The sequence below is a fragment of the Plecotus auritus genome (assembly GCF_963455305.1).
Source record: "Plecotus auritus genome assembly, chromosome: 8".
Classification (NCBI taxonomy): domain Eukaryota; kingdom Metazoa; phylum Chordata; class Mammalia; order Chiroptera; family Vespertilionidae; genus Plecotus; species Plecotus auritus.
Window position 1 is genome coordinate 109,346,078 of NC_137782.1, and position 19,949 is coordinate 109,366,026.

Sequence of the window (19,949 nt, forward strand, 5' to 3'; positions counted from 1 at the left end):
TGACAGTATCCTCTGGTGGAGAACTTCAGCACTCTGGGCCCCTCCCCCTTGTCTGCCCACATTCTGGAGAGTTTGAGAATATTCTGCGGTGGCGTGCTGGAAGCCAGGGTCATTTCAGAGGTCATCTAAGCACCTACTCCCCACACCTGGTTGTTAACTGGCCTGAAAAGGGAGGGAGAAGCGGGGGGGGGGGGGGGGGGGGGCAGTACTCCTGTCACATGGCTGAGGCCGATCCGCAGTGGTGGCTTATTTGGACTATTTGCCCCTCAGCCAGCTTCCATAATGGCTGAGTATTGCTCAGATGTCAAAAGAGATGCTTCTAAGATTGCGTCTTCTCATCAGGCAGCAGATACTTGATGAGCAAAGCATGTTACTAGCGTTTTACGCTTCACTGACATTCTACCCCCTCCACGTGCATTTCTTTTCATTTGTTTGTACAAAACCAGGTTTTCTCAAGGAGTGCACCTTCCTCCAAGTTTCTAACATCCTCCTGCCTATATAATTCGCTTATATAGCCACAAAGGCATTAATTAGATTCAGAAGTCCATGGAAACGGCAGAGCTGGGCAGGGTCAGAGACCAGGCAGGGCGGAGAAAAGAGGGAAGAAAATGACCCTTGGGAGAGGGTAAGAAAGTGGAGGGAAATTTTCCATGCCACTCAAGTGCAGATGAGACAAAATAATTTCAAAATGTGGTCAACTACCCTAACATTGTTGAGACGATTAAAGTATTGTCCAATTAAAGAGGTTTTTCTTTCAAGTTGACCTGGTATAATTCCATGCATATATGTCTTCGGTGGTAGTTGCTTCGTATATAGCTGGTACAAAAGACTGGTGTGTGAAGCTCGCCACATTTTTTTTTAAGTACATAAAACAAAGCAGGCACATGAACTGAAGATGAAAATGCAGGCTGCAAAGACATAGGCTATTCATGAAAGTGGATCAGAAAAGTATTTCCCAGATCATATATTTCGTGTCATGCTGACTTACTTGCGGGACAATCCCATTATTTGTGATAGAAGATCCCTTGGTGCTGGTAATAAGAACCAAACATCCGATTTAAAACTTAATATCCCCACTGGCTCCTTGTTCTTCTTCAAGATGTGTACGGGACATTGTGCAAGACTCAAGTACTCTAAGCCTGTTGCAATTTGGAGATTACAAATCATAACTACAGCAAACATTTCTTTGTTATGATGTGCTGGGTATTGTTCTAACTATCAACTCCATTTATTCTTCCTGAAGCCATATGAGATATGTTACCATTGCTCTTATCTTACAGGAGAGTAAACTAAGGAACAGCTAAGTGTCACCAACCAAAGTATGGCAGATTGGGGACTGGATCTAACAGCCACAATACCACACCACCTCCTGCCCTCCTTATCTTCCTTTGCAACATGAGACGGCGGGGCTGCACATTCTTTGTCTCTGTCAGTTCTAAAATGTTGGAGTTCTGTTTTCAGTTGCTCCTTCCTCCTCAGTGCTGCTGAACAGAAATCCCTGGAGTAAGTCAGAAGAGCCATCAATCTTTTCTTGTTTAAAGGTAGGAGGAGCTCCTCCTCCGCTTAAGCAAATCTCAAGGTGTTGGTCTGCTCCAAACAGGAGTGATTGCTATTCTGTTAAGAGTTAGCAGCCAACAAGACTAAAGTGTCCAGCCAGGAAAGGGACACTTAGCTTAGGTCTGGGGAGAAAGTCCATTGACTGTGTCAGACTTTTCTCTGGCTCCAGGGAGATTTGAGAATGGAGCCCCTGGAGGACCCTGAAGTTCAAAGTGGATCAACTATGGCTCAGCCTGAAGACAACGAATTTCATAATTATATCTTAATGAGTTAAACATTGACGGGCAAAAGGCAGCAGTGTAAGATCCTCACAGGTAGAGGCATCTCCTACAGCTCAAAGGTCCATGGTGGAGGTCCTCCAGCCATATAACAAAGAAACAGAGGCAGAATCTATCCTATCAGGAGCTTGAGACAAATGAGTGATGGCAGTCACACCTGGTTGCCTACTCAATATCCATCCACCCTCTCTACTAACAAAACCCAAGTTTGGTTTGCGGAAGTAATAGGCCCAGCTGAAATAACTATATTTCCCAATTTCTATTATATGACTTTAGTTCAGCAAGCACTGAACATGTAAGAATTCCTTGGTAAGTTTTGCTTTTCTGGAATAGGCACCATCCCTCCCTCTACGTCACCCCCTTGTTTCTGTCCAGAACACCACTGGAGGTCTGAGATAGAGCACCCATCTTGGACCTTGAGGGCAAAAACCACAGACAAGTTGGCAGATCTAAAGCTAAAAGGAGTCTATGTCCTTGGTTTCTTCATACAATTGTTCCATCTTTGAACCACCAATTTGCTCTGGACTTTTGAGGACAAAGCAAGACCTTATTTGGCTGAACCACTCTAGTCCTGTTTTGATTATTACTGATAGAGAATCATGGTCCCCCAGTGCCCTGCACACTGCCACAGTCAGGTCTACCAGCTGTCCCAGTTCGGAGGCAGCACTGCAAGAGGACCTGCTGTGATTTGGAAAAGCCCATGTTTGCTTTTTTGAACAAAATCTTGCCTTCTGAGTTCACTCCAATTAAGAAACCCATGTTTGATTGTTTGAAGACTGATTAATGTGGCCCCAACATTTTTAAGTATTCCATATTAATAATTAATTATTTTCATAGTAGATATTAACCTGATTAAGTTCCTGTTACATCCTCACAGGATACTAGAAGATCTGTGTTCTGGAAAAGAGGGCAGGAATAATAATAGTCTGCCTTTCTTAACTATGCATGTTTCAGATCCTGTCATTGTTTCTACCAATAAACTAATTACCACTCTATGGAGCTGATTTGCTTTAGAAGGAGTTTAGAAAAACAACTAATTAAGTACAGTATTTTGAAATATAAACTGCCTTACAGGGTTAGAACCCTATAATAAAATCAGAAGCTTGAAAGTCAAGGGAAGCCATAGAGACTCTCTCTAACTAACCCTCACTGCCAGCCCTGGTATGTTCAGCCTACACATGAACATGTCTAATGGCAGGCAGCTCACTCTCTCCAAAAGCTTCCTGTCCATTCTCAAGGAGCTCTGACTGGAATAACATTTTTCCTTATATTTATGAATCCCAAATTGATCTCCCTATAATTTCCTAGCATATCACCAGCTTATAGCAAGCATTCCCTCAGTGCTTCCTTCTCCTGGTCCTCCATATATTGAGTTTCATAGCCTCACGTACTTTCCTCGTTACTTTTGGCAAAGGGAATTCCTTCTGCCGTTGAAAATACCATATAAAGAACAGGAGCCAGTCTCCAAAGGAGCACACGGACAAGGGAATGAGAGAAACCCTGCCTTCTTCCAACGAGGAGTTGGTTTCTTGGGGAAAGGGAGCTTCGCAAAGAAGTTGGAGCTGGCCACAAGGAAGAGGCACACCACAAGATACGGAGGCAGGAAAATCCTCAAAAGAAGACACCTCCCTGGTGGGTCTCAAGGAAGGAGTTGCACAGAGGGAGGTGGAAAATAGGAGCCCAGGCCATGGGAAAAGGAGGAGAGTGAGGACAGGATGGAGTCCCAATTAGAGCCCTGAGTCTAAGGGCTAACCCTCACCCCCAACCCACCCCACCCCGGCCCTTTTGAGGGGTGGTTCCCAGTGTTCTTCCAAAGCTCCCACTCCCCTGTGATGCTTATTATAATTCCATATAATTGACCCATACAGTTACATTTCTATGAATTTAGCATTACTTTCTGACATTCTCTAGATAACAATATGAGTTTTATTACAACATAAAGAAAAATTCATCCTCTTGGGTGACTGTCAGCCCAGATACCCATGCTGTCATCCCTCTCATCCTGCTTTGAAAAGCACGACCTCGCCCTGACCGGTTTGGCTCAGTGGATAGAGCGTCGGCCTGCGGACTGAAGGGTCCCGGGTTTGATTCCGGTCAAGGGCATGTATCTTGGTTGCAGGTACATCCCCAGTAGGGGGTGTGCAGGAGGCAGCTGATGGATGTTTCTCTCTCATTGATGTTTCTAACTCTCTATCCCTTCCCCTTACTCTCTGTAAAAAATCAATAAAATATATTTTTAAAAAAAGAAAAGAAAATCACGACCTCAAATCAGGGATGATGTCCTTGGAGGTACCTACCGAATCCCAAATCTTAGGGTCAGGCTCCAAGAGAATAATCTCAATAATCACATATATCGTTTCAGATTCTTTTTTTTTTTTTTTTTTACTGAACAAACATTCTTGAGCACCTAGTACATACCAATCAGTGGGTTAAGAAATAAGGAGAGGCAAGAAGCATGTCATGTTCCAGTGACAGAGAAGGTTCTCTGTGGTCAAAGCGCTGTGTTAGGGCAGGTGGGAGGTGACAGAAGTCAGCCAGGGTTCAGGGTGGGACCGGAAGCAGGATGCGGGGTAAGGGAAAAGGAGCCAAGGCCAGGAAGAGAGGCTGGGGCCAGGTGTGAAGAACCCTTTGGCTGTTGTGAAACATCCAAAGTGAGCAGGAAATGAGCACCAGAGATTCAGTAGAGCAGCAAGTGAACACCCAGCTGCCAAGCCCAGGGGCACAACTGAGAGTCAAAAAGAGGAAATGGTTTCTGAGAAACCAGAGAAAGTACTTTACAGAACACTAGGCTGAGGTTTTTCCTTTTTGGTTGTAAAATCAAGCAAGACTGTAACCCCACCTCCCTCGGCGCATGGCTGGCCACCATTGTTTGAATGGCCCACAGCAAAATGAAAATGTATAGCCCCTTGTGCAAAAATTACCAAGAATTTCAAAATGATGATGGCAGAGCATTGAACCAAGCATAGGACCCTTCCAAGTGGGGCCCTGGGTGACCACACGGGCCACACATCCATGAAGCTGGGCCTGCTGAGGTGAGCGCGGTGAAACATTAACTCCTGGGAGCCTGGGTCCAAGGACTGGTAGAGCAGCACGTCTATTGGACAGTGTGGCATGCTTATGGCCGGCACCATGCAAGCCCCCACTGCAATTGAGTTTGATCCACAATGAAAATGTTCTGTTTTTTCCTGATTGTATTGAAAACACACACAGAGGAAAACAATTTAAGCCATGCACAGCTGTATGTGCCAGGGGGCTGGGGTGGGGGTGGGGGAGGTTAAATTACTATAAATAGTACTTTTAATCTTTCTCTCCCCTTTCTATAAGAGTGAGTCCTCAATAAACTTCTGTTTGCTAAGCAGGGTGATAATGGAGATGTAGTTAGGGAAACTGAGGGAAGGGGGGAATTATTCTGCAAAATAGAAAAATATATAAAAACAGGATTATAGGAAGAAATGAAGAGTTTGGCCAAAGAATGAAGGGAAGAGGCAGTAGCTTAAGGGAGAAGAATTTGGGGGAAAGACAGAAATATCTAAATGGGCCCTAGCTGGTTTGGATCAGTGGGTAGAGCACCAGCCTGTGGACTAAAGAGTCCCGGGTTCGATTCTGGTCAAGGGCACATGTCCGGGTTGTGGGCTTGATCCCCAGTGTGAGGCATGCAGGAGACAGCCAATCAATGATTCTCTCTCATCATTAATGTTTCTGTATCTCTCTCCCTCTCCCTTCCTCTCTGAAATAAATAAAAATATATTAAGGAAAAAAAGGAATGTCTAAATGGGATTTTGAAAGTTTTTGCAGTATGATGTGATCACATTCTCCATCCTCCTAATGAGCCTTAAAAAAAAAAAAAGGCTGCATTGCTCATCAAAGTTTAGAGAGATAGAGATATGTTTATGTGTATGCATGTGTGTGTGTTGGGGGAAGTGGCTTTCAAACCTAGCTGCAAATTAGAATTAACTGGGTGGGGGGGGGGGGGAAGATTCCAATGGCCTGTCCCACCCCAAAATACTGACCTAATGGGTATGGAATGAATTGAGGAGTCCCAGACTCAGGGGAAGCCATCACAGACGTAGCTCGGACTAGGTGTCCCTTCTGGCCCTGGTCCAAGTCCTTTTCTTTGGTGACTGTCATTGCCATTGGTCTGTTTGTCTATCCTTGGTCAGCCCCACACTTTTATAACAAACTTTATAACAAAGTTATAGCTGAGAGAGCTAGCTTTACTCCCACCTTTTTCTTGTTCAAGATAATCTTCTACTTCCAGCCCTTTGTTTTTTTATTATCATTTTAGAATCAGCTTATCAAGTTATACACACACACACACACACACATGCACGCACGCGCGCGCACACACACACAAACACACACGTGCACATACAAAAAGATCTGTTAGCAGTTTAACAGGAATTGCTTTAAATATAGAGATCAGTTTGGGGAGAACTAATATGTCAATAATATTGAGTCTTCTGATACCTGAATACTAGTATCCTACAGCCCTCTATTTAATTATTTTCCTTTACCTTTATCAATAAAGTTTCATATTCTTCTGCATAAAGGTCTTGCATATCATTTGTTAGATGTTTTATCTAATAAATTATTAGAATGAATAGATTGGTTTCTTATTCATTCTAATAATTTGTCAATAGTTTTATTTCCTATGCACACAATAATTCAATAATTCACCAGGTGAAGGGTGGCTGGTTTTGTTCCCCCTCTGCAATCCTTAAACATTTATTTATTTTCTTATTTTCATTTATCAGCTAGAACTTTAAATACAGTTTTGATTAGACTCAGTAATGGTAGACATCCTTGAATGTTCCTGATTTCAAAAATGAGTGTTTTTGGTAGACTCTTCATCAGATTAAGTAAGTTCCAATCTACTCCTAGTTTATTAACCTCAAAGCTATTTATTATTTTGTTTAATGAAATCATGAATTGATGCTGAATTTTATAAAATGTTTTCTGGGATGATTCTACTGTTTGACTTTTTTTTCTATACATGTAGGAATTACATTGATTAATTTTCAAGAGTCAAACCCGCCTTGTATTCATGGAGTAAACACAGCTCAGTGGTGATGCAATACTTGTTATATATTTACTAGAGGCCCAGTACACCAATTCGTGTATGGATGGGGTCTCTCGGCCTTGCCGGCAATCAGGGCCATGGGAGGTTGGCCAGGGGGAGGGGCTGCAGGAGGTTGGCTGGTGGGGGAAGGGGCCATGGGAGGTTGGCCAGCCACAGGAGGTTGGCTGTGGGAGAGCACTGACCCACCAGAGGGCAGCCCCTGTGTTGAGCATCTGCCCTCTGGTGGTCAGTGAGCATCATAGCAACCAGTTGTTTGGTTGTTCTGTTGCTTAGGCTTTTATATATATATAGACTAGAGGCCTGGTGCACAAAATTTGTGCACAGGGGGGTACCCTCAGCCCAGCCTGCACCCTCTCCAATCCGAGACATCCCTCTCACAATCCTGGACCGCTGGCTCCTAATAGCTCACCTGCCTGCTTGCCTGGTCACCCCTAACTGCCCCCCCCCTTGCCAGCCTGATCGCCCCTCACTGCCTCTGTATGCTGTCCTGATCGCCCCAAACTGCCCGCCCTCCCCTGCTGGCCTGGTCACCCCTTACTGCTCCCGCTGCCAGCCTGGTCACCCCCAACTGCCCCCCGCTGCCAGCCAGGTTGCCCCCAACTGCCTCCTCCCTGCCAGCCTGGTCACCCCTCATGGGCCTCCCCCCCGCCAGCCTGGTTGCCCCACGCAGCCTGCTGTTCAGTCGTTTGGTCATCCCTTACTAACCCCCTTGCCAGCCTGGTCGTAGGCAGCCATCTTGTGAGGGCATGAGGGTTACTTTGCATAAATTAATCCTTTATTATATAGGATTGCTAGAGTCAATGTGCTTTTATTAGGGGGGAGATTTCTGCACCAATGGTCATGAATAAATAAATATTCCCATTTTGAAGTGACCTTGTTAGCTTTTGTTCAGAAAGCCCTTCAAAATGAAATGGGAAGATTTACCTCTTGTTTTTTTTTATTCTCTGGGTTTGTTTACGTAACATTGGCAAGGTTTCTTTCTTTAATTATTTAGTGGCATTCACCAGTAAAGTCATTTGAGCCTACAGTTTTCTTTGAAGGAAACTTTTAAATTACAGATTTAATTTTTAATACTTTTAAGTATATTTTCTGTCAATTTTGGTAAGTTGTGTTCTAGAAAGGTATCTGAGTCATGAAAAATTTTAAATAGATTGCCATAAGTTATGATATTTACTTAATAACTATAGGATCCCCAGTTATCCCCTTTTTCATACCTCTATAGTGCTTAGTTATGGCTTCTCTCTCTCTTTCCCTTTTTAAAGCAATCTTGCTAGCACTCTACTCTTTTAGCAAACTTCAGTTATTCAATACAGTGTTATCAACTATAGTCCCCATGTTATAGATTGGATCCTCAGATCTTATTCATATTAAAACTGAAAATTTGTACCCTTTTACCAAACTCTTCCTATTTCCTACCCAAGTCCCTGACAACCACTTTAATACCATTTCTATGTTTAGTTTCGGATTCCACGTTTAAGTAATATCAGGCAGTATTTTTCTATCTTTGTCTGGCTTATTTCACTTAGCATAATGCCTTCCAGTTTCGCCCATATTATTGCAAATGACTGGATTTCCTCCTTATTTAAGGTTGAATAATGTTCCATTGTGTATATATATATATGCAACATTTTCTTAATTCATTGATGGACACAAGTTGTTTCCATACCTTGGTAATCCTATCTAATAAAAGAGTATTATGCAAATTGACCGTACCTCCGCTACACCCGCAAGCCACGCCCACCAGCCAATCAGGAGAGAGTATGCAAATTAACCCAATCAAGATGGCTGCAGCCACAGATCGAACAGGAGGCTTGGGTTTCCCCAGCAATGGAGGAAGCCAAACTTCCTGCACACCCTGACTGGCCCAGGCCTCCGCTCAAGGCTACAAAGTTTCAATTATAGAAGATAAATAAATCCCAGATACCAGGGCCTCCACTTGGGTTGCCAGGGGGCATGGCTGGCCTGCAAACCACCACAGGCCCCTTGCCCAGGCCGCCCCAGGCGCCAAGGGAACCCCACCCTGATCCAGGACACCCTTCAAGGCAAACCAGCTGGTCCCCACCCATGTACCAGGCCTCTATCCTATATAATAAAAGAGTAATATGCAAATTGACTGTCACTCCAACACACAAGATGGCTGCCCCCATGTGGACACAAGATGGCCGCCACAAGATGGCCAGCAGGGGAGGGCAGTTGGGAGGGATCAGGCCTGCAGGAAAGAGCAGTTGTGGGCGATCAAGCCTGCAGGGGAGGGCAGTTAGGGGTGACCAGGCTGGCAGAAGAGGGAAGTTGGGGGGGACTGGACCTGCAGGGAAGGGCAGTTGGGGGGGACCCAGGCCTGCAGGGGAGAGCAGTTGGGGGGGACCAGGCCTGCAGGGAAGAGCAGTTAGGGGTGACCAGGCCTGCAGGGGAGGGCAGTTAGGGGCAATCAGGCTGGCAGGGGAGCAGTTAGGCATCAATCAGGCTGGCAGGGGAGTGGTTAGGGCAGGGGTGGGCAAACTTTTTGACTCGAGGGCCACAATGGGTTCTTAAACTGGACCGGAGGGCCGGAACAAAAGCATGGATGGAGTGTTTGTGTAAACTAATATAAATTCAAAGTAAAGGAGCTCTTTTGGCTCCGCGGGCCGGATAGAACAGCCGAACGGGCCAGATCCGGCCCGCGGGCCGTAGTTTGCCCACGGCTGGGTTAGGGGGTGATCAGGTTGGCAGGCAGAAGTGGTTAGGGGCAATCAGGAAGGCAGGAAGGTGAGCAGTTGGGAGCCAGCAGTCCTGGATTGTAAGGGGGATGTCCAACTGCCCGTTTAGGCCCGATTCTGGTAGGATCGGGCCTAAACGGGCAGTTGGACATCCCTCGAGGGGTCCCAGATTGGAGAGGGTGCAGGCTGGGCTGAGGGACACACACCCCCATGCATGAATTTCGTGCACCGGGTCTCTAGTTATAAATAATTCTGCAATTAATATGGAAATACAGATATCTCTTCAAGGCAATGGTTTGTTTCCTTTGTATATATACCCAGAATGGGATTGTTGGGTCATATGCTAGCTAGTCCTATTTTTAATTTCTTAAGAAACCTCCATACTGTTTTCTGTAGTGGCTGCACCAGTTTATATCCCTATCAGCAGTGTACAAGGGTTCCCTTTTCTTTACATCTTTGCCAGCAGTTGTCATCACTTATCTTTTTTATAATAGCTACCCTAACAGATGTGAGGTGATATCTCATTGTGGTTTTGATTAGCATTTTCCTGATGATTAGATACAGAAAAAGCATTTGACAAAATTCAGCATCCTTTCATGATAAAAACACTCATGTTAATTTTCTATCTGGATGATTTCATCCATTGTTAAAAGTGGGATATTGAAGTCCTCTACTACTATGGTATTACTGTCTATTTCTCCCTTCATAACTGTTAATATTTGCTTAATATATTTTGGTTCTCCTATCCTGGGAACTACATAAATCTTTATTAACATTATATCCTCTTGATTAACTGACCCCTTTATCATTATAATGACATTCTTTGTTTCATTACTTTTTGGCTTAAAGTCTATATTGTCTGATCTAAGTATAGCTACCCCTGTTTTATTTTCTCTTTCTTTCTTTCTTTTTTTGTTTCCATTTGCATGGAATATATTTTTCCCCCTTTACTTTCAGTCTATGTGTGTCCTTAAACCTAAAGCGAGTATCTTATAGACAGCATACAGTTTTGTTCTTACTTTCAACTCCATTTAGCCACTCTGTCTTTTGACTGAAGAATTTAATCCTTTTACATTAAAACTAGTTATTGACAAATTTGGACTTCCTGTTGCCATGTTATTAATTGTTTTTATTGTTTTCTAATTCCTTTCTTGCTGATCTTTGTGATTTGATAATTTTCTGTAGTGGTATGCTCTGATTCCTTTCCCTTTACTTTTGTGTATCTATTAAAAGTTTTTGCTTTGTGATAACCAAGAGGTGTACATAAACCAATTTATGGCAGTCTTTTGAAAACAGGTAGCAGTTTAACTTCAAATGCATACCAAAGCTCTACATTTTTTACACTCTCTATTCCACATTTTGTTACACTATTGCAATGAATATTTTTTACATTGTGTTCATTAACAAATTATTGTGGTTATGTATTTTTTAATAGTTTTACATTTTAATCATTATTGTAGAGTTATGACTGATTTACCCACCAAGATTACAACATTATCAATTTAATTATAAACTTACTTTTGCCAGTGAGCTTTATACTTCCATGCTTTCCTGTTACTAATTAGTGCCCTTTTGTTTCTGATTGAAGAACTCCCTTGAACATGTCTTGTAAGGTTGGTCTTGTGGTGATGAACTCTTTAAGTTCTGTTTGTCTGGAAAATATTTTATATCTCCCCTTCAATTCTGAAGGACAAGTTTGCTGGGTAGGGTTGTCTTGATTGGCAGTGTTTTTCTTTCAGAACTTTGAATATATCATCCCACTCAAATCTGGACTTCACAGTTTCTGCTGAAAAAAAATCTGCTTATAATCTTATGCGGGTTCCTTTGTATGTAACAATTTGCTTTTTTCCTGATGCTTTTAAGACTCTCCTTTTGTCTTTAACTTTACAATTTAATTACAATGTATCTTGATGTAAGTCTTTTTTAATTCAACTTATGGTACTATTTGGGCTTTTTCCATCTGTTTTCTTCCCTAAGTTAGGAAATTTTTCAGTCTTTTTTTTTTTTAATAATATTTTTGATCCTTTCTTTTTCTCTTTTTTCTCTTTCTGGGACCCTATAATGTGTATATTGGGTCTCTTGATGGCTCCCCTTAAGTCCCTTAAGCTCTCTTCACTGTTTTTTCATCCTAATTTCCTTTTGCTCCTCTGATTGGATGAACTGCACTCCCTGTCTTCATGTTCACTGATCTTTCCCTCCACTTGATCTAGTTTGTTGTTGAACTCCACTATTGAATTTTTCAATTTTGTCATTTTATTCTTCAGCTTTGTGATTTCTGTTTAGTGCTTTTTTTTAAATGTCTATCTCTTTTTTAAAAATCTCAATCTGTTCATGCATTGCTCTCCTGGCCTCAGTGAGGATTTTATGACTATCATTTTTAACTCTATCAGGTAAATTAATTATCTCCATTTCATTAACAACTGTTTCTGAGATTTATTTTGTTCTTTTATTTGAAACATTTTCATCTGTTTCTTCATTTCCCTTGACTCTTTGTGTTGGTTTCTATATATTAGATAAAGCAGCCACCTCTCCTAGTTTCACAGCATTAACTCATGCAGGAAATGAACTCTGTCAATCAGCCCAGCCTGAGCACCTGATTGACTCTCAAATCTTTGTGGTTGTCTAAGCTACCTTCTTTGTTATTAGTGGCTCCAAGTAGTTGAGGGTGTCCCAAGACCTTTTAGAATCCCAAAAGGGAGGATCACATTCAGACCCTCAAGTAGGAGCTGGGAAAGTATGTACTTAAACTCCTTCCAGGGAGAAACTGGGAGGAGGTTATTTTGCTATTCCCTCTGTGCTGCACCTGGGTATATAACCTCAGGGGAGTATCCTGTGGGATTTGTGAATGGAAGCCCATTGGCCATCACAGTCAGGAAATCTGGGTGGCCTTGCAAATGGTGGGGTGAAGAGATATATGCAAGCTCTTTCCAAAGAGATACTGGCAACTTGGAGAAGGCTAGAGGAAGACAGCAGAGACAGGGAGGAGATGTCTGCTGGTTCCCCCAGTCTCCAGGGTAGCCAGCCTCTAGATATGTGCTAAATTCGAAGACTGATCCCAGGCATCAGCTTTCAAAGTATGCATATGGACCACCTTCAGGGAAAGACTGAGATGGGTGATTTTTTTTCCTACTCCCTTTGTGCTGAGCCCTAAAGGGATATACCTGAGGGGGTACCCATGAGGAGTACCATTAATAACTGCTTCTTTATTTGCTATAGCCTATGAGTCTTGTGGATGCAAGCATCCTAGTTTTCTGGACTGATTGTTTTAAGCGCTTGTCCCTCAAATGTGAGTCTTAAAAGAGAACCTAAAGGTGGGGGTTCATACCCTTCACTTCTCAGGGAAAATCCTGATTGTTTGGCACTGTGCCAGGGGTGGGGTTTATGGAAAAGGGTGTCTCAGCCTTTCTTATCCATTTCAGTCTGGGTGTTTTCTCATTTGCCTGATGTTTAGGATGTTTTTTAGAGGTGATTGATCAGTGCATAGCTGCACATTTGGTGTTCCCAGGGTAGGAGGGGGTCATCTCCTATGACACTATCTTGTGATTTGATGATTTTGACCTCTCTATTTTACCTTTATTATTAAAGAATATTTTTGCTAGGCTTAAGGTTCTAAGTTGACAGACCAACCCCTAACAATTTAAATTTACTTAAAGATATTATATCTTGGGGAGTCAAGATGGCAGCCTGCAGGATGACAGTGAGGAAGAGAATGTGAGTGAGTGGGGGAACGAAAGGAGAGTGTGTGGATGTGGTGTATGTGTGTGTGTGTGTGTGTGTGTGTGTGTGTGTGTGGCAGATAGATCCTGCAGGAGTCTCAGGGGCTTGAAGATCAGGCTTTCCTAGAGGGGGAGCCCCTGCTACTACTACGAGCATTCCCAGGCAGCTGGCTCTGGCACAGAAACCACACCACCTTGAAGGGGAGAGCTGCTGTGACTAGGAGCCCAGCCTCACCACCACTCAGACTGGACTCAGACACCACCCTGGACCCTACAACCACGCCAGCCAAAGACCTGCTACCTCAGCTGCAGACCCATGGACACCAGGACTCTAGCCTCCCCAGCTGCAGACTCCTTAGAGTCCCAGAGTACATGACCCTCCCACCAACCTGCCACTGTGGCCATGGACCCTGCACCTCCCAGTGAGAGCAAAAATGGGGAAACAAAAAACAACGCCAAAAGGAAAGAAAAGGAAGAAATGCCAGAAAAGAAACTAAATAAAATGAATGCATACAATATTTCAGAAAAAGAATTCAAAGTAAGGGTCATAAAGTTTATAAACGATGGATGAGAAAATCAACAACTTACGTAAGAATCAAGTGGAAATCAAATATGATATAGCTACAATAAAAAACACAATGGAAGATCTCAACAGTAGACTAGAAGAAGCGGAGGACCAAATTAGTAAGTTAGTAGACAGGGCAGAAAAACACACCCAATCTGAACAGCAATTGGAGGGGAAAAAAATTAGAAATCAGGAGGAGAGCTTAAGGGAGCTTTGGGACATGAAAGGAAGTAACATACATAAAATAGGAGTGCCAGAAGGAAAAGAAGAGGAGCAAGGATTATCAAACCTATTTGAAGAAATAATGACAGAAAACTTCCTGGATTTGGGGAAGAAAAAGTCACACAAGCACAGAGAGTCCCAAACAAGATGAACCCAAAAAACCCACACCAAGGCACATGGTAATTACAATGGCAAATGTTAACAACAAAGAGAGAATCTTTTTTTTTTTTAAATATATTTTATTGATATTTTACAGAGAGGAAGGGAGAGGGGTAGGGAGCTAGAAACATCGATGAGAGAGAAACATTGATCAGCTGCCTCCTGCACACCTCCCACTGGAGATGTGCCCACAACCAAGGTACATGCCCTTGACCGGAATCGAACCCGGGACCCTTTAGTCCACAGGCCGACGCTCTATCCACTGAGCCAAACCGGTTTCGGCCAAAGAGAGAATCTTAAAGGCTGCAACAGAGAAACAGACAGTCACCTACAAAGGATCTCCCATTAGATTATCAAATGATTTCTCAACAGAAACACATCAGGCTAGAAGGGAATGAAATGAAGTATACAAAGTGATGCAAAGCAAGGGACTGAATCCAAGAATAGTCTATCCAGCAAGGCTATCATTCAAAATTAGAGGGAAAAACAGGAGCTTCACAAACAAAAAAATAAAAAATAAAAAAGTTTTGTATTACTACCAGCCAGCAATGCAAGAAATGCTAAAGGGATTGTTGTAAACAGAAAAAATAGAAAGGGAAGAAGGAACACAGGCATAAAGAATAAAAATGGATACAAATAAGTACCTATCAGTAATAACCTTAAACATAAATGGATTAAATGCTCCAATCAAAGTACACAGAGTGACTAAATGGATAAGAAAACATGACACATATATATATGCTGTCTAAAAGAGTCCCACCTCAGAACAATGGATTCACACAGACTGAAAGTGAAGGGATGGAAAAATATTTTTCAGGCAAATAGAAACAAAAAACAAGCTGGGGTAGCAATACTTATATCTGACAAAATAGACCTCAAAGTGAAGGCCATAACAAGAGATAAGAAAGGCCACTTCATAATACTACAGGGACCAATACAACAAAAGGATATACTAACTCTGGTAAACATATATGCACTCAATGCAGGAGCACCCAAATACATTAAAAAAAAACTTCTGGAAGATATCAAGGGAGAGATTGACAGCAATACAATCATAGTAGGGGACTTTAATACCTCATTGACATCACTGGATAAATCCTCTAGACAAAATAAAATACCAAAGAAACAGCAATCCTAAATGACTCACTAGATCAGATGGACTGAATTGACATTTTCAGAACATTCCACCCCAAAGCTACACAATATACATTCTTCTCAAGTGCACATGGGATATTTTCAAAGATAGATCACATATTGGGACACAGGCAAAGTCTCTTCAAATTCAAGAAGATTGAAATCATATCAGGCATCTTCTCAGATCACAATGGCATAATATTAGAAATAAACTATGATAAAAACATTTTAAAAATTCAAACACTTGGAGGCTAAATAGCATGTTATTACACAACAATTGGGTTACCAAAGAGATCAAAGAAGAAATAAAAAACAAATGACAATGAAAACACAACAATCCAAAATCTATGGGACATGGTGAAAGCAGTCCTGAAATGGAAGTGCATAGCATTACAGGCCTACCTCAAACCAACAACAACAACAAAAAAAAACACAAGAAAAACTGGTAATAAATTATCTAACTCTACAATTGAAAGAATTAGAAAGAGAGCAACATGAAAAGCCCAGAGTGAGCAGAAGAAATGAAATAATAAAGATCAGAGTGGAAATAAATGACATAGAGACAAAAAACAAAACAAAACCCAAAATAATACAAAGATCAATAAAACCAAGAGCTGGTTCTTTGAAAGAATAAGCAAGATTGATGAACCTCTAGCCAGACTCACCAAGAAGCAAAGAGAGAGTATTCAAATAAACAAATTTAGAAATGAAAGTGGCGAAATAACAATAGACCCCACAGAAATTCAAAGGGTTGTAAAAAAATACTATGAACAACTCTACTCCAACAAACTGGTCAACGTAGAAGAAAAGGACATATTCCTAGAAAAATACGACCTTCTAAAACTCAATCAGGAAGAATAAAAAAAAAATTCAATAGGCCGATAACTATGGAAGAAATTGAAGCAGTAATCAAAACACTTTCAGGAAACAAAAGCCCTGGGCCAGATGGCTTCACAGGGGAGTTTTACCAAACATTCAAAGAAGAATTAAAACCTATCCTCAAACTAGTCCAAAAAATTCAAGAGAAAGGAACATTTCCAAGCTCTTTCTATGAAGCCAGCATCACCCTAATACTAAAAACCAGATAAAGACACTACAAAGAAAGAGAATTACTGGCCAATATCCCTCAAGAACATAGATGCCAAAATCCTCAACAAAATTCTAGCAAATCAGATCCAGCAGTACATCAGAAAGATCATACACCATGACCAAGTAGGATTTATCCCGGGGATGCAAGGATGGTACAATATTCGCAAATCAATAAACGTGATGCATCACATAAATAAATTGAGAGATAAAAATCGCATAGTCATATCAATTGATGCAGAAAAAGCATTTGACAAAATCCAACACCCTTTCTTGATAAAAACGCTCAGAAAAGTGGAAATAGAAAGATCATACCTCAACATAATAAAAGCCTTATATGACAAACCTACAGTCAACATCACACTCAATGGGCAAAAACTAAACTCGTTTCCCCTAAGAACAGGAAGAAGACAGGGATGCCCACTCTCACCACTCCTGTTTGACATGGTACTGGAAGTGCTAGCCATAGCGATCAAACAAGAAGGGGAAATAAAAGGCATCCAAATTGAAAAGAAGAAGTAAAACTGTCATTGTTCACAGATGACATGATATTATACATAGAAAACCCTAAAGACTGCAGCAAAAAAACTACCAGATTTAATAAATGAATTCAGCAATGTAGTAGGATACAAAATTAATGCCCAGAAATCTATGGCTTTTTTTATACACCAATAACGAACTCTCAGGAAGATAAATCCCATATAATAAAAGTCCAGCAACTGAATGGTGGAACGGCCAGAATGACCGGTCGACCAGTCGCTATGACCTGCACTGACCACAAGGGGGCAGATGCTCAATGCAGGAGCTGCCCCCGGTGATCAGTGTGCTCCCACAGTGGGAGCACCACTCAGCTGACCTAGATGAGCTGCTCTCCCACAGCAGACTGGTCCCTACAGGCCACGCCCCCCACCAGTGTACAAATCCTGTGCACCAGGCCTCTAGTTAAAAAAAAAAAATCCCATTTACCATTGCACCAAAAAAAAAAAAATTAATATACCTAGGAATAAACTTAACTAAGGAGGTAAAAGACCTGTATTCAGAAAACTACAGGACATTGAAAAAAGAGATAGAGGAAGATACAAACAAATGGAAGAATATACCATGTTCATGGATTGGTAGAAACAACATCATTAAATGTCCATACCACCCAAAGCAATCTATAGATTCAATACACTCCCCATTAAAATATCAATGGCATATTTCACATACCTAGGAAAAACTCTCCAGAAATTCATGTGAAATAAAAAAAGACTCTGAATAGCCACAGTGATCCTGAGAAAGAAGAACAAGGTAGGTGGTATCTCAATACAAGATATCAAGCTATATTACAAAGCCACTGTTCTCAAAACTGCCTGGTACAGACACAATAACAGACATATATACCAATGGAACAGAACAGAGAACCCAGAAATTGACCCGAGCCATTATGCTCAATTAATATTCAACAAAGGAGGCAAGAGCAAACAATGGAGTCAAGACAGTCTCTTCAATAAATGGTATTGGGAAAATTGGACAGATACATGCAAAAAAATGAAACTAGACCACCAACTTACACCATCCACAAAAATAAACTCAAAATGGATAAAGGACTTAAACATAAGACAGGACACCATAAAAATACTAGAGGAATCCACAGGCAGCAAAATATGAGACATATGTTGTAGCAATATCTTTGCCAATACAACTCCTAGGGCAATGGAAACTAAGGAGAAAATAAACAAATGGGATCTACATAAAAATGAAAGGCTTCTGCACAGCAAAAGAAACCATCAACAAAACAACAAGAAAGCCTACTGTATGGGAGAACATATTTGCCAATGTTATCTCTGATAAGGGTCTAATCTCCAAAATTTATAGGAAACTCATACAACTTAACAAAATGTAGATAAATTATCCAATCAAAAAATGGGCAAAGGACTTAAATAGACACTTTTTGAAAGTGGACATACAGAAGGCTAAGAGACATATGAAAACATGCTCAAAGTCACTAATCATCTGAGAGTTGCAAATCAAAACAATAATGAGATACCATCTCATACCTCTCAGAATGGCTATCACCAACAAATCAACAAATGACAAGTGCTAGCGAGGATGTGAAGAAAAAAGTACCCTCGTGCATTGCTGGTGGGAATGCAGACTGATGCAGCCACTGTGGAAATCAGTATGGAGTTTCCTCAAAAAAACTAAAAATGGAACTCCCATTTGACCCAGTGATCCCACTTCTAGGAATATATCCCAAGAAATCAGAAACACCATTCAGAAAGGACATATGCACTCCTATGGTCATAGTACATTTACACAATGGAATACTACGCTGTTATAAAAAAGAAAGAACTCTTACCATTCACAACAGCATGCATGAACCTGGAGAGCATTATGCTAAGCGAAATAAGGCAGTCAGAGAAAGATAAGTATCACATGATCTTACTCATTTGTGGAATATAATGAACAACATAAACTGATGACACTAGGGGGGTAAGGGTATATGCTGGGGTGGGGAAGGACAATGGGGGAAAAGAGAGACATATGTAATACTATATGTAATACTTTAAACAATAAAGAACTTTTTAAAGAAGGTATTATATCTTGTCTTCTGGCTTCTATCATGTCTGTTAAAAAGTTGGATGTTAATTATATTGTTTCTATGAAGGTAAAACCTTCTTTACCTCTGATTGCTTTTAAGATTTTCTTTTTTGTTTTTGGCTTTTAGCAGATTGCTGTGATATGTGCCTAGATGTAGATTTACTTGTCTTTATCCTACTTGAGGTTCATAGGGCTTCTTATCTGTGTTTGATAGCTTTCATTCGTTTTGTCAACCTTTTAGCCATTATCTCTTTAGTTCTGATTTTGACTCATTCTTTCATCTCATTCTGAGACTCCAATTTTTGCATGTTAGAATTTTTTACCGTCTTCTCTATCTTTTACTATCTTTTAAATTTTAATTCTTTTGTCTTTCTAAACTGTATATTTTCTTCTAATATATTTTCCAATTAATTAATTCTTTAATGAACTAAATGTAATCTGCTGTTAAACCTATTCACTAAGTTCTTAATATGCGGTATCATGCTTTTTTTGGTGATAGAATTTTCATTTGAGTCCATTTTGTAGTTTTTCATCTTTTGCTAAAATTCTCTATCTTATCTTTCTTCAATTTGTAAGCATAGTTATTTTAAGTTGATATCTGACTCCTTTATCTGGAGCCCTCAGGAGTATATTTCTACCGATAAAATGTCATTCATATTATGTTACATCATACATCAGGGTTTTTTTTATTATATTATGACATTGTATTTGCAAAATAATTTGCGGTAATAATTTGATGTCCAAGGTGATGTTATCTTTCTCCAGAGAAGTAAGATTCTTAGGAGCACTAGCAATTCAGGATTATCCTATCTAATAAAAGAGTAATATGCAAATTAACCATCACTCCCCTACACCCACAAGCCACGCCCACCA